Source organism: Serinus canaria, chromosome 2, assembly GCF_022539315.1.
Source record: "Serinus canaria isolate serCan28SL12 chromosome 2, serCan2020, whole genome shotgun sequence".
NCBI classification, from domain to species: Eukaryota; Metazoa; Chordata; class Aves; order Passeriformes; family Fringillidae; genus Serinus; species Serinus canaria.
Genome location: NC_066315.1, coordinates 4,761,153 through 4,773,887, shown reverse-complemented (window position 1 = coordinate 4,773,887; position 12,735 = coordinate 4,761,153). Strand labels below are relative to the sequence as shown.

At 51.7% G+C, this 12,735-nt stretch overlaps 1 protein-coding gene across 3 annotated transcripts in view; it reads left to right on the top strand.

Moving 5' to 3' along the window:
* Window positions 1-4,631: 4,631 nt before the first annotated feature.
* Window positions 4,632-12,735, top strand: part of LOC103812700 (mitogen-activated protein kinase kinase kinase 3-like) — a 79,946-nt gene continuing 71,842 nt past the window's right edge. For all 3 annotated transcript variants that reach the window (XM_018909158.3, XM_018909159.3, XM_009085777.4), the window contains exon 1: window positions 4,632-4,779. The gene's annotated coding sequence lies outside the window, so the exon portion shown is untranslated. The remainder of the gene's footprint in view (window positions 4,780-12,735) is intronic.

Sequence of the window (12,735 nt, the reverse complement as noted above, 5' to 3'; positions counted from 1 at the left end):
TTTTGGTTGATTGACACTGCTGGCTGCTGCAAGCTGCTTCCTCTGTGTGTCACATGTAGCCTTCAGCCTTTGCTTTGGAAGATCTGAAATCCCTCTCCAGGCAGCTGTGTCCAAGCAGGTGGATGGACACAAATGCTGATCAGAGAGGGCTGGGGGGCATCTATTTGCTCTGACCCCCCATGGAGCAACTTCCCAACCCCTCAAGATGGGGTGTTGCAGAATTTCCAAGTGTTTGAGGGGTGGCAGTGCATGGAGAGTGGCTCCCTGCTCCTGGGTTTTCATGCCCTGAACCCTCTCCTCCAGGACAGGCACTGAGCATTTTGTCTTCAAGTCCTTTCCTTTTAAAATACAGTGCCTGCTGCTGCCACCTACCTTTTGTGCTAGACTGGATCCTAGAAATATTCCATATATTGAGTCTGGGATTTGAGGATTTCCTCCTCATCCCAAAAGCTAAACCCAAGCTACCAGCCACAAGGTTAATTTTTTATGTGGACAAGAGGTTTTATGCGAAAAACATTTTCTGCTATGGAAGAGAAAAGGTTTCAAAACCCATTGAGAGATCACTTCTTGCTCTTGACTGGCTGTGAGGGTTTTCATACAGCAGATTTTGGCATCTGCCCTGCAGAGCAGGTGATCATATCATCCAGGGAGCATTTCATGCAGGAGGAGATGCAGAGAAAGGTGGCTGGGAAGTGTGGCCCCACAGCAACTGAGATCTGAACCCAGCTCTCACCCTTCTCAACCACTCCACAACATTGTGACAGTAAAACAGAAACAGAGGTAGAGATGAAATGCCATCCCCAAATGTTTGTCCCCAGAAAACCTCTGCATAGCTTTCTGAGGAGGAGCACAAAACCCTGAGGGATGCTGACATGTGTGGTTTGTGCCACGTTTGTCTATCAGGCAGTCCCCAGTTCGCTCAGAACACGTGGGAAATATTTAAGCTAAATAAATGTGACTTTTCTATGGGTCCTAACAGTAAGAGGGACATAGGAGAGCTCTAAGTCCCCTTTCCCACCTGCTTTTCTGCAGCAAACAGCAGACCTGGAATTCATTTTTGGTGAGGAGGAGCTGCAGCTGATGCAGACCTGCTAAGCCCAGGCACTGCTATGCAGAGGTTTTGGCATCACAGGCTTGGATTTACGTGCTGACATCTCTTCAGGCCCATCCCCAGCTCCAGCCTTCAGCTGAGGAGCAGCTCACAATCTCTGAGTAAGTAATTGGTCCCTTTTCTTCACCCTGAGACAGTATCACTCCTGTACAGTTTGGGAACTAAGTATAGGAATGATTTCACCCACCATTCTCAGCCATGTTGGCCTGGCAGACAAGAGCTTTATGCTGCTGTTCAGGGCAGGAAGCAAGAAAGGATATTATATCAAACAGAAGGCAAGGGAGAATTTCAGGTTAGATGGAGCATACTTAGTCACAGAAGAACTGGGTCAGTGCTCTGGGACTTGTGTTCACTTCCTGCAGGAACCCTAACACAGCCCAAAATAGCAGCAGTTAGGTAAAAGCCAAATATCTTCCCATTTTTCTCCCAACAGCAAATACTAATGCTTCCGTCATTAAAGTAGAAGCATAAATAGAACAAGCCTGGGGCTGTGATTTGCAAAGTTCTTGATCTGTGGATGAACCATCAGCTTTTCGTATAGCTCACTATTACCCACTTGTGCCATCAAACTTTTCACTTAAGATGCTATCAGGATGAAATAGGCCTTCATATCCACCTAACATTTACTCTTTTCATTGGAGTGAACACTCTTACACCCTTGTCATTTAAAGGAGTGACACCTATTCAACCAGTCAGCTAAGGATCAGAGCACCCATCTATAGGTTTTATGTGTGGTGTGGTTTTCATCTGGCTGACTGGGACAGCATGGGACAGCATGTACCAAGATCCCTTTGCCAGGACTTTTCAGAAAATATCATGGTGACACTAAGGAAAGTGTCCTGGTGGCAGTTTGGACAGTGTTTGGAAAAGAAGAGAGAGTTTGGCTCTGTGGGTACAAGGTGTGCCACACCTGTTGTCCTCAGGGACACAGAGCAGCCCACGCCTGTTTAATGTCACATACAGAGTCACGACAGCCACTGCCTGTGACACTGACACTGGGGTTGGCCACTCTCCACTGTGCCCTCTCCTCTCCAGAAACTGGCAGCCAGCATCTGTAAAACACCTGGAACTCTGCACAGAGCCACACACCTCTGCCCATCCTTCCTCCAGGCTTTGGAAATGTTTCCAGGAGTGACTGGAGCCAGCAGAACCCAGGGGCAGGTCCTCAGCACACCCTCAGCAGAGAGCTGTTGACATCAGTGGAAACAGCCTTGACACACAGCAGGATCCATATATTGTTCGGGGACACCCTAGAATTGAAACCCCCCCTAGAAGGATTCCTGGGCCACCAAACACATTCAGGGAAGAAGAGATGCTTGAAAAATTACAGCTTTCAGCAGTAATTGGTGTGTGCAGAATCAATTCCCATTAAAAGCAGGTTTTTAAAGGAGCTGCTTGTCACTTTAGTGCCTTGTAATACTTGAACCTCAAGTCCTGGGGTCCTGTGCCTGGTTCCCAAGGTAAACACGTGTGATTTATTCCAGAAAGGCATCTGAAGCACAAGAATTCATGACATACATCCCCCATGGGCAGCAGCCAACTTTTCAAATGTGCCAAGTTGCCAGAATTTTATTAAAAGCTGTTAAGAGTTAGAGAGAAGGTGCAGAGAAAAGCACCCTGCTTCCCAGAGCCAGGTGGCTTAGGCTCCACTCACGCTGCTTCCCGAATGGATGAGGCAAGCTGGAGTCAGAGGTTCCTTCCAGCAACAGCTCAGTCCCCCTGGACGTGTCTCTGAAAGCTGCACAAATATTCTGGGGAGGGGGAGGGAGAGAGAAAAGAGTGAAACCTATTCAATTACATCAAGATCACGACTGGCCCTAGTAAAATCATTTATGGAGTGAGGGAAGCCGGAGCGGTTTGGGCTGGAGCCATGTGCAGTTATTTGGGATATACAGAATCGGTTTCTATGGATTTTATTCATAGGTCACGCGATTGTATACGAGGATGTGAGATCTGAATCTCTCAGGAGGGGTCCCTGGTTGGGGTTTCTATTGCCTTTATAGGCAATGGCTCAAACTTTCTTGCAGCAGTAACTCCTTAAAAACTTGAGGAGAATGGGGCTGGTTTTAGCATCCAGCCCATTTTCTTTTTCTCCCCCACCAAAATCTTGCATTTACTTTGTTCCTCTTCCTCTCCATAACACATTTACTAAATGGGGAAACAAGGAAATAATCAGAGAAATATTCTTACTTACTTTTTCCATTGTCTGCTTGAATTTTCTCTCTTTCCCACCAGTCTGAGGGATATCTGGTACATAACTCAGCTCCCACTTCCATCTGTTTTTCAGCCTCTTGGCCCTTTTTAGGGGTAATTTTGCTTCTATGCCATTGTTGGCTCCTTCCACACAGAGAGTCAAGCCCAAAGGAACTTGGACACACAAAAGAGATTTGGGACATAGGGTGTAGATCAGAACAGCCCAGAGGCTTCTATACCTTCCCAGAGAACTGCCCAGGGAGCCCTGAGCTTTTCTGGAAAGCAAGCTGTGACTCAGGAACAATCTAAAGTTCTTTGGTCTTAACTATGGCTCAGTTTGACTTTAATTGCCCCCAAGAGGCAAACCCAAACCAAGTTATCAGAGCAATCCCAGCTGTGTGGAGAACGCTGGGCCCTGGAGAAGGCAACCCTGCTGCAGCAAGATACCACCATTTTCACCAGCATTCCAGCTGATGAAGCCTCATCCCAGAATCAAAGGGTTTCACCCCTGTTTCTCATCATCTCCTGATTTTTATTTTTTTTGTGTCAGCCCTAGGTAGGACAGCTTGCACCCAGCCCCATTTTTCCAAAGGTAGGAGAACCTCAGGTGGAGTGTTGAGGTCATATTCCATCCTTCTTGAAAGCACAACCGGTGTCTCACCAGGGCTGATATGACTGGACCAAACTGCACCTGGACTGAGCGGGGCTGAGGGATGGGGCATCACCCGGGGTGGGAGTCAGCCCGGGGGTCGGAGCTGCCCCTGCATTCGGAACTGCCCCGGCATTCGGAACTGCCCTCAGTGGTCCGAGCTGGAGCTGGTGTCCAGGGGCTGGAGCGGCCCCGAGGGTTGGAACTGCCCCGGGTGTCCGAGACGACCGGGAATCGGAACCGCCCCAGGGGCTGGAGTGGCCCCGAGGGTCGGAACTGCCCCGTGGCTCAGAGCTCACCTCTAGTCTCACCGGGGCCAATCCCACCTGCGGGGCCAGGGAAGCACCGCCGGCACCGAGCGGGGCTGCGGGACGGGGCATCCGGGCTGCGAACCCACCCGGGGGCAGCAACTGCACCGCGGATCGGAACCCACGCGAGGTCCAGAGCTCCACAGGACTCGGAACTGCCCCTGGGCTCGGAACCCCCCGGGTTTCGGAGCCGCCGCGGGGGTCGGAGTTGCTCCAGGGTTTCGGCGCTGCCCCGGGGCTCGGAGCCCCGAGTGTCGCCCCCCAGAGGCGGGGCACGGCGCGGCCCCGCTCGGTCGGTGGCTGGCGGGGCCGGTCCGCCCCCGTCCCCATGCCCGTCCCATTGGCCGCGGCGGCTCCGCGCGTCACCGCTTCCTCCCGCTTTTGTGCGCCGCCCCAGCGAGCTCCAGCCGAGCGGTGCCGAGCCGAGCTGAGCTGTTCGGAGCCGCGCCAGTCGCTGGGAGCCGAGACGGTGATACTAGCGCCGGGTGGCCGCGCATGTCCCTCCAAGGGTGACCCCGGTAAGTCCGTCCTCAATCCCCCCTTTCCGCGGGCGCTGGCTCCTCCGTGAATAGTTTCGTTCTTTTAATTATTTTACTGTCTGCAGCCGTGACCGCGAGTTTTGCAGCCGGGTCTGGCTTCCGTGGGTTTTTCTTCCTTCCTTTCTTGTCTTGCAAGTGGGAGCTTGTCCCTGCGGCTGTGTCTGGGGAGCCGTGCGGGGGAAGCGGGGGGTCCCCAAGTGCGCTCCCCAGGAGGAGGGCGCGGGTGGCCGTGTCCGTGGGTGCGGAGCGGATTGAAGGACTGCCTTTCCCAGGGGCTCCCCGCACACCCCCGCCTTGTGCTGCTGCTCTCGGGTCGCTGTTTTCCCCAGGTTGTTGCCTGGGTGCCTGTCCCAGCTGCAGCTGCTGACGGCGAGTGCCGGGATTAGACTCCAATACCCGTTTTGGGATGCACTGGCGTCTGGAGCCAGCGGTTTCTGGATGTGGTCACTTGGGTGCCGGCTCCCTGGAAAGCATCCAGGGAGGTGCGGGGGTTCTTAGCCATCCCTCAGTCTCCTGCAGAGCTCTCCCTGTACCGTCTGTCCGGAGCGGTGAGGATGGGATGAGCGCGGGGAGGAAGGCTCCGCGGCGGGCACGGACCCGAAGCCCGTCCCGGCTGGTGCGAGTGGCCGGCGGAGCTGGGAGAGCTGGATTGCTGGGAGAGCTGGATTCCCACCTGGACGGAGCGAGCGGCTGCCTTGGGGCTGTGCCACGAGCCTGGATGATGCTCAGGAAGGATTTGTGCTGCCGGCACCAAACCTCTGCTCTCCGTGGCTGTGCGGGGAGGAGCGGAGCAGAGGTGGGAGCCGTGGACCTGGGAGCTGGGCATGTCGTGCACGGTGGCCAAGTACAGCTCTTAGTGGCCCTGACACAGCCCGGAGAGAGGCTTCTCCCTCGGCTGCTCCTTTAATTCTCCTCTTCAATTCCTGTCTTGTAATCTAGAGTTTTTGGGAGTGGACCTGCTCCTGGTTCGGGGAAGGGTCTTGCATGTGTTGCTGGTGCATGAACCAAAAACACCTGGCTCACTTGAGATTTGGAGGCTTGGGAATTGTGCAGGGCTTAAGTGATCCCAGCGATTTCCAGGGTCAAGCTATTTCACTTCTTTGGAGAGAGAGGAATTCCCCCCAACCATTCATTCTGTGACACCTTCTGGATTTATTTCTAGTCTGGTATGTGCAGTTTGACGTAGCTCTGTGCAGGATTTGTGTGTGGAGTGCAGCTCTTGGAAGCAGCTCCTCAGGTGTGCATGAGATCAGTTGCATCTGGGGCTTTGCTCTGCCTGTGTCAGATGGTCCAATTTCCAGAACCCCTAATTTGACATTAATTATAAACAGGGATTCAAGGTTTCCCAGGGCTCCTGCAGATCAGAGCAGAACTCCACAGCTGGGCACAGCCTTTGCCCTGGGAAGGTTTTGCAGCTTGTAAAAGCTCCTCTGTTGAGGCAGGACGTGAGGCTGGATGGGCTGCCAGCCTGGTGGGATGTGGATGTAAAGGACCTTTTGTACCTTCCTCGTGTGAATGCGTTTTGGTGCTGCAATTTTTTCCACGGGTCCTTAATCTCCACCAGAAACCCACAGCTCTGCCATGTCAACGTGTGCTGATGGGCAATGCATTTATTTTTTTGGAGGCTGTCAGAGCCTCTGTGGGAAATGTTCTCACACAGAGAGATGTGGTCTGGATTTTCACCCAGACGAAGCGACTCCGGCATGAAAAGCCAGCGCTTGTGGCGGCCAGAGGAGCGGCTCCGTCCCGTCCGGAACCTTCCCGTTGCTCCGTGATGCTTCGTGATTTTCTCCTGCAGCTTGGACTTGATGCTCTCTGAATTTTCCCGTCGGGAAGACGCCTGGTGAGGCTCCCATGGTGTGTCTGGCTCCCTGGCAGAGCTGTGGGATGGAGTGTGCTGCTGCAGCATGGAAAGTGATGTGCTTCCAGCCCTGCTCTCCCAGATGGACGTGGGAACGAGCGCGAGGGCTGGCAGCATCTTCTGTTCTGGTGGATCTGGCCCTGCTGTTGGAGACCTGCTGGTCGAGGCTAGAGGGAAGTGAGTCAGGCTTTGCTGTTAGAAGGGATATCTTTTATTAGACTGCTCGGGGAAGGCAGGCTGGCTTTGGAGTGCACGTAGAAGAAATGAGGCAGTGATTGCTTGGAGTCTGTCTTGGCTCTCCAGACTGAGGGAATCATCTGAAAAAAAAAAGATCTAACTCCAGTTTAACCTGTGCAGTTCATCTGGCCTAAGGAAGCACATTTCATCCCTCTGCAAATCTCTGGACTCCTTAGATCCTGAGATGCAGCACAGGACAGGGACATGCATGCCACGTGCCAGCCTTTCACAGGAGGTGGCCAGGTTCTTTCCAGGCTGGATCCTGCAGCAAGGAGCTGTGGGAAACAGGGATGGTGCTCACTGATGCCTGATGATAGCAGGAGGCTGCTGGGCTCAGTCCCTTCCACTTCCCTCTTTGCACAGAGTGCAGGCCAAGCACAGTGTGCACAGAAATGTGCAGAATGTCAGCTGTGCACTGGGGAGATGGAAAATGCAGTGTGGAGCCATAACAAGTGGAATATGGATTTAAACGTTTTTATTTTTATTATTTCCCCAGACAGGGGGGAAAAGCTATAGATGGCCCTGTGATACTGAACCTGGCAGGTTTACCCTCAATCCCCAGGCTTTATTTATTTAGCTATTTAAGCTCCACGAGGAGAAATGGGTGACCAGATGTTTTTAGTGAGTCCTTCCAAGGAGAAGGACTCACTAAAACTCACTTTCTCACAGGCCAGGGCAGTTCAGCATTTCTTTCTGGCACCTTTTCTGCCTTTGCTGAGTGCAGTGTGAGATGCAGAGGTGGTGAACGTCATCTCAGTTATGCTTGAACCACGCTGTCTCTGCAGGCTGGCCCCATATCCCATGTGGCAGGAGCCTTCACCTGATGTGGTCAGTACTGTGGTGAGCATCAGACAGGCAAGATAAGGGGTTTTCTGTCTGTGAAGGTGCAGGTGAGCACGCAGGAATGTGGATATGGGGGCATTTTTTTTTGTTTTCTGTCTGTCCCTGCAGTTCTGATCTGGTCTAGCCAAGTAATTTTCCCGTTAGTCACTAAAATGCTGCTGGTGCCCAAATCAGAAGGGTGGTCAGGCATTGGAACAGGCTGCCCAGGGAAGTGGTGGAATCACCATCTCTGGAAGTGTGCAAAACCAGTGTAGATGTGGCACTTGGGGACATGGTTTAGAGGTGGACTTGGCAGTGCTGAGTTAATGACTGGACTCAGTGATGTCAGAGGTATTTTCCTGCCTTAACGATTCTATGATCCAACCAGTCTGTCTCAGTTTATCTTTAATGACACAAATTAAAAGTGAAGATCTCCTTTAAAAATCAATGCTTTGCTCTGGAAAGGCCCTGGGGAGCTGTTCCCTGCAGCAGACCTGTTGCATGGGCATGAGGAGCATGGGAAGAACACTCTAGAGGGGCTGCAGGCAGGGGGTTCCTGGCTCCCTGCTTTGTTTTGGCAGTGGGGATTTGTTCCAAGATCTTTCCCTGGAGCCACAGGGCTTGGGGCCAGGCTGAGAGCAGGATGGTGGAAGAAGCAGCATCAGCCTGGCCCATGATGGGGAGCCTTGCAGCTCTACATCCCTGTCTCTGTGATCAGGGATGGGGACACAGCACTGCATGCCATTGCTGTGTCTGGTCTCAGGTGCCAGCTTCTCTTCCCAGGGCACCTGGAATGTCTGTGAAGGGAGTCCGGCGGGTTTGATCTGGGCTTTCTGAGTCATTTAGAGGTCAAAGGTGAAGGGTATACCTGTACCCTCTAGAAGAGGGGGTTCAGCTCCCAAATTCAATCCCCAAGCACCTTTTTTCTATGCTGGAGGATCCTAATATAAATATTAGTGGAGATGAAGTGTCTCAGAATTAATGAAAATCTGTGGCTGGTGCTGCTCTCTTGTGTTAAACCCCAGGCTGGCCACCATTTTATGCAGAGCTAATTGTCACTTCTGCAGGAGCCTGTCTGATTTTATCCTCTGCACTCTGGGAAATGACTCTGTGCAGCCCAGGGAGAAGGAGCTGTAAGAGCAGAGAGCCAGGGTGGAGCTGTGCCAGCCTTGGCTCAGAAGCTGCCTGGGCCAAAGTCCGGCTGGCAGAGCTGCCGTGCCCAGTGGCTCCAGCAGATCCTGGAAGGAGCTGGCCAAGCTCCTGCGTGGGCTGCTGTGCAAACAGCCTGTGCTCACACCAGGTCCTGGGGTGTGGGAGGATGGGTCAAGCGTTCAGGTGGCGATTAAACACCAAATTGCTTGAAAAAAATAGCCCCGGGTGGGTGGGTTGGAGGCGCTCTGCAATATGCATGTGGCCAAGTGACAGAAAGTCATCTGATTGATAGCTGGGTGATTCAGATGGAGAAAAAGACTTTGTACCGTTGCTTTGGGAAAGTAGTTTGTGAGATAAGAAATCTTTGTGATGGAGGTAGGAACGCCTTAAATCCATCAGTGCTGTGTGGCCCCTGCAATGCTTTGAGTGCTCCTGTTTCAGCATGGTTATGTTTGCCTTGTCCACCTGCAAGTGTATTCTGCACAGTGGCTTTCAGGTGCTCCCAAATCCCCAAGGAAATATTGAAAACTTTGCAGATGACTGTCCTTAGCACAGATACTGTGTGTAAGAGTGAACCCTGTGTTGAACTGGTGCAGAGGGTCAGAGGAGGATGCTGCTTCTTTGGCACATCTGATGAGGTCTGTCCTAGTTGGGGTTGTCCTTGTCCTGCAGTCCTGAAGTGGTCAGGACTAGATGATCACTGTAGAGCCCTTTCAATGGAACTGTTCCATTCTATGGATGTGCATGGAAGTCCCTTGTGATGAGCATGGTGGATTACTAAGATTGCTCAGTACTTTTGTGCTGCAAACTCTTGTTTTTGGGACTTTTGTGCTGAGCAGAAGTCAAATCATCACAATCTAGTTGTGAACTGGGAATAGTGCAGTGCCATCCATGGTAAATAAGAGCCCAGAAGAATGTAGCAGATCCTAAATTTTTCACAGTGGGCTGTCTGCACCTTTTACTGTGTGAGGTGGCCACAGGGGTGCTCTATCCCAAGCCATGAGGATGCTGCAGATGGGTGGTGGACAGAGGGTGATGGGCACATCTGGCTCTCACCAGCTCTTAGTAACAGTGATATCTTGCCCAGATACAAATTTAAGGGTTGGGGCATCCCCTGCATGGGGCAGTGATTTGATAAGGAAGGGTTGTTTGGGGAGAAGGTGTGAGACTTGTTATCACAGGGCAGAACAGGTGAGAGTGCATGCAGAGAAACTCTCTCTAAACTCTCTCTCAAATACCTTCTTCCTTTCAGCCTCTCTCATCTTCCTCTCAGTCACTGCCTGGGGAGTGCCCTGGTGGGAACTGTCCCTCTTTTGCAGGGTCAGTGCAGAGGGCAGCTGATAACACTGTTATCTGCAGATGGGGGCTGATGATAGTGTTACCTACAGAGGGGTGATATCCCTGAAATCACCATGCTGTGGGAGTATGTGCTGTGTGTGTGAGCTGGGTCTGTGGGACAGAGGTATTTGGGAGTGTGTAAGTGATGAATTACCCAAATCAGAGATTTGGGCTTTTGTTGAGACTGATCTGTGCACTGGTGTAGTGTGGAGCTGTGGAGCAGGGCTTGTTTGATGAAGCATCCTTCAATTAACATACCAGGCTGAGCCAAGCTCCTGGAGAGCTTTCCTTGATGGTGGAAAGTGTTCATACTGCAGCCTCAATGCCTTCTGCTTGCCTTTCAGCACAAAACTACAGCTTTGGTTTATTCTACTGGAATCCTTCTGTCAATTTCCTCTTGGAGAGTGGCTTTTGGGAAACCTCAGCACCTCGTGGTTAATAAACCACTGCTTTGCTGCTCCTTGGTCTTCGTCCCTCCGTGCTGGTGCTAACAGAATAGCAAGAGTCATTAGAGAAATATGCAAGATATTCCAGTTATTTCTCTTTGGATGGTGCTGGTAGCAAGTAAAAGAGATAAACAGAGCTGTGCTTAGCTTATTACATCATTGGTTTTACTGAAAGGGTCAAGGTCCAGCTCTGGATGTTGTTGCAGGATGCATTTGAGCTGCTCCTGAGCTGTGCTGTGCCAGAGGGAAAATGTTTGGGAAAGGCATCATTTTAGTGCTCTCCCTGTGTTCCTTCTGAATGGTGGCCGTGGCTGAAGTGCCTTGGTAGAGTTCATAGTGGGACAAATCCTGTCAGGTCCTGTCAGGTTAATTTCTTGGTTTTGCCCTGGAGAACTCTGCACTTGGCTCCTGTTAAGGCCCAGGAGCTGCTCCTCCCCTGGCAGAGGCAGCCAAGGGAAGCCCTGCTGACATCTGCTGGGTGTTGGGGCTGGCAGGACTATCAGGGCTCCCTGGGTGGGGAACCACAAGGCACAGAGTGGGGTCTGTCCCACTCCTGTCCTCAGCTTGCTGCTGGCATGGCTCCTGGTGGCTTTGTTGGCTGGCTGGATCTGCTTCTCTGGTGGCTCAGGCTGAGGTCTGCTTGCTCCTCTTGTGACATGGCTGGAAAGAAACATTTGAGGAGGCATGCCCATTTTTGCCTGTTTTTGTTTGGATTGGTGATGCTTACTGAGACTCTCCCCAGTGCTCTTCCCAAGGAACTGAAATGTTAAAGACATGCACAACACACCTGGCTGATGGCACAAGAAAAAGAGAGAAGATGTTTGTTTAATCATTGCAATATTTCAGCAACTTCACCTCCAGCATTAGAGGTGTGAATAGAATCTGGTGTGAGCCTGTAAGGGCTGAGGATGTGTTTTCACAATTGGCTTTTGGACTCAGCACAAAAGGTGCTGAAGATTGTGACTGTCTTCATCTCTGGATGAGAATGAGCTAGTTCTAGTCTTAGTCTGTGTCCAGGAAATCCTGTGCTGGAGAGCTTCCCTTTCAGGAACCCAGTGGGGCTGTCCCAGGGAGGAGGTGTGGTGTGCTGAGGTTTGATGAGATGGAGCAAGGCTTCCTGTACCTGGTTCATCACCACTTGGGAAGTTGATTTGTCTTTCACACCAGGTGTTGCCAGAGAGGTGCAGTTTGGTGTCTCACCCCTGTGGGAGCTTCCCAGGCAGCAGTGGATGTGTGGTGGCTGTGGGAGTCACCAGGAGCTGATGACAGTGGGAAATGCTTGTGGAAGAACATGAGGTGTGTTGAACAGGATCTCCCCTTGGTGCATGGGGATCTGATCACCTCCCTGACCCGTTTGGGGCTGGATCTCCAAAACCTTGGACAAGTATGGTTGGAGGGCTCTGTGCTGCATCACAAGACATCACCACCTTCATGGCCATGTTCAAGAGTGGTGCCCCTGCAGGAATGTCTCCAGCTCAAAGAGGATTCTTGCCAGTCCCTGCTTCCCTCTCCACTTGCTGCCTGTAGCAGGCAGCTCTGACAGCACCCTGGGTCAGGACCATGGGGGATCCTGGCTGCTGAAGGCTGTGCTCATTGCTTTCATGGGACTCAACTTGTGTCCCATAAAGCCTCCTGCAGGGTGCCTTGCAGAGCTCTGTTTTGGGGCTGTCTCTGACGTAATCTGTCAAGACAGGCGCTGCTCTTTGACTTACTGCTGGAGGTCTGCTTGGGGATGGATGATCAGTTGCTTACCTAGCATTACCAAAGCAACGAGTTGTTGCTTTCCATGACTCATGAAAATGCACTGTAGGCTCTCTTAAGAATGGCTGAGATCATTTTTTGGCTGGCTCTGGGCATCTGGTTTCCTTAGCAAATAGCAGTGGGGGTGGAGGGAGGGGGATTTCCAAACTGGTTTCTTTGTAGATGTGATCTGGTTTTCAGAGCTCAGCTCAGAAAGTACTTGCTTCGTTTTAAAAAGGGGCTGAAAAGAAAAAAAAAAAGGACCTGTAACTTCCATGTCTGGTTTTTGTAGCATGTTTCATTTAGTTGTGGTTTGGTGTAAAAAGGGGAAAGGTGCTG